The 2,908-nt window shown below is 41.8% G+C and overlaps 1 pseudogene across 1 annotated transcript; it reads left to right on the plus strand.

Annotated features, from left to right (window-relative positions):
- Positions 1-1,587: 1,587 nt before the first annotated feature.
- LOC308239825 (proteasome subunit beta type-5-like) lies at positions 1,588-2,502 on the plus strand (annotated as a pseudogene). Its single transcript has one exon. The product of its transcript is annotated as a proteasome subunit beta type-5-like (transcript).
- Positions 2,503-2,908: the final 406 nt, after the last annotated feature.

Genomic DNA, 2,908 nt, shown 5'->3' on the forward strand with positions numbered 1-2,908 from the left:
GACCATCACATCACATATCTGGGAGTGGGGAGGGGCGGAGGAGCGGTAAGAAATCAACCAAAGAAACTTGCATGCATATAAGCATAACCAATGGACACAGACAATAGGGGGGTGAAGGCCTGGGGTGGGGGACGAGGACAGGCTGGGAGAGGTCAATGGGGGAAAAGGGGGTCATATATAATACTTTCAACAATAAAGAATTTTAAAAAATGAAAACCAGGGCTGCATCATGTACTGAGTAAACGTACATGATTAATGCAGCACTTAACAAATGCTTTATGTGGAAACCATGGCACAAATGTTCATTTTTTGTTCATATTAAGTGTTATTTTCTGCCTGTAAAACAGTTGCTTTGTTTGAAAATTAAGCACTTTAAAGGTTCTCATATGGCCTGTGAATTAACACTTATAATGTGTTTTAACTATGAAGAGAGTCATTAGCATATAAACTTGGACAATGAATGATTTCCTCTGATAAGGCTGCAGATTTTTGATGAGTAGAATGGCTAAACTTAATGAAGCATTTTATGCTTGTAAATGCCTTACTGCAGTCCTTCAAAATCATCAGGGAATATTCTCCATGAGACAAGGTTTAGAAGAATCATAGAAATTAAGGGTGGGTAAGACTTAATGGTTCTCCTTACACCCATTCTTTCCAGAATCAGTACAAATCTGATACATACCAGTACATTTATTATTTAAGCAGTGTATAGTTCCCTTTAGAGTAATAAAGCACTATACTAGACAACAGAGTCAGATTATAGGCCCTGAATCAAAAGGTAAGGATTTCTTTCCACTAAAAGACACTAAATTAAAAACAGTTTTTCTCCTTTGTGATGGAAGGAAATGAAGGCTTATCTGAGAGATATTGCAGGCTCAAGTTCCAAACTATTTTGCTCATGGAGGGTCTTGCCTTCAATTTGTAAAAAATAATCTATGAAGTGCAATAAAGCAAAGATCAATAAAATGATATGTGCTTATAATCTAAGTCTTGAGATTTGTTTTAAGTTTGTAATTTGTGGATGAGATGGAACAGGGATTGCTCATAACATGAGTAGAATCTGTAGTTATACAAATAGTTCAACAACTACAACCTTTGCCACAAATCACAGGGGCAAGGGAGACCAAAACACACAAAATAAGTGAATCCTTCAAACCTTAGGCAAATATATTCTTGTTGTGCAATTATGTGAACAAGCAGTCCATACCAGAGACATAAATGTAATTTTACTCTTAGTTACATTAACAAGTATAAGAAAAAGAGAAAAGGACATAAGATAGATGTGTCACATAGAATCTATGAGTCTGGAGGAAAAGGATCAATATATATAGAAGTCTTTTACTCTTTTGGTGCCTGCTTACTTCTCTATAGTCAATGTGATAACTGTTTTCACTCATACTCCCAAACCATTGTATATATAAAAAATACATAAGTCAGAATCATAGAATATGATTAAAACATACACTGTCCTTTAGCTGTGACACCAATGCAAAGTTTTCTGTACTCTTAGTAATCCACCCCTTCTCTGGCTTCAATGTCCACACTAGATTATAAAGGAGGCACCACATCCTATTGCCCTTACTAGACATGGCGCTGGCCAGTGTGTTGGAGAGCTCGGTACCGGTGAACCGGCACGGGTTTTTCGGACTCGGGGGTCGTGCAGATCTGTTGGACCTGGGTCTAGGTAGTCCCAAAGATGGGTTGAGCCTTGCCGCGCCCAGCTAGGGTGTCCCAGAGGAGCCGAGAATCGAAATACTTCATGGAACCACCACCCTGGCCTTCAAGTTTCAACATGGAGTCATTGTTGCAGCAGACTCCTGGGCCACAACGGGTGCCTACATTGCCTCCAGACAGTGAAGAAGGTGATAGAGATCATCCCCTACCTGCTGGGCACCATGGCTGGGGGTGCAGCAGATTGCAGCTTCCGGGAGCGGCTATTGGCTAGGCAATGTCGAATCTATGAGCTTCGAAACAAGGAACGCATCTCAGTAGCAGCTTCCTCCAAACTGCTCGCCAACATGGTTTATCAGTATAAAGGCATGGGGCTGTCCATGGGCACCATGATCTGTGGCTGGGATAAGAGAGGCCCTGGCCTCTACTACGTGGACAGTGAAGGAAACCGGATCTGGGGGGGTCACCTTCTCTGTAGGTTCTGGCTCTGTGTATGCATATGGGGTCATGGATCGGGGTTACTCCTATGACCTAGAGGTGGAAGAGGCCTATGATCTGGACCGTCGAGCCATCTACCAAGCCACCTTTAGAGATGCCTACTCAGGAGGTTCGGTCAACCTCTACCATGTCTGTGAGGATGGCTGGATCCGAGTCTCCAGTGATAATGTAGCTGATTTACATGACAAGTACACTGGATCTACCCCCTGAAGGAGGGTGGATATAGCTACTTGTGTTTGGGGTGACTGTTGTTGGTAATATGGGTACAACTCCCCATTCTATAGTGGAGGGGTCCCCAATTGTATTGATTGTTTTTTTAAGCTCTGGTGCATTGACCTCTTGTTACAGTTTTTAATGAGCTGTTGTGGAGGTGAAGATTGGTTTTCCTTTCTTGGATGTTAACATTACACTACTGGACCTCAAAAAAAAAAAGGAGGCACCACATAGATGATCCTCCTTGCTCCTTAGATCTTAGCCTCAAAAATATTTTAGTTTCAATCATCTGACTTTCTGACCCTGTCTTTCTTCCTATCTCACTTGTAAAACCCTCACCACAGTAATTCTCTGACCCCATTTAGACCTCAACTGCAATAACCCTATTGCTTTTTCACTGTTCATCACTACTTACCTCATTTAGGATCCATGATCTATCTGCACAATCCCTCCCTTGAAAATGCCTTCAAATACCATGATCCTCTCTTCCTCAGTTAAAATCACCAGGGAAAATCCCAAAGCCCAG

Source organism: Plecotus auritus, assembly GCF_963455305.1.
Source record: "Plecotus auritus genome assembly, chromosome: X".
In the NCBI taxonomy this organism is placed as follows: Eukaryota; Metazoa; Chordata; class Mammalia; order Chiroptera; family Vespertilionidae; genus Plecotus; species Plecotus auritus.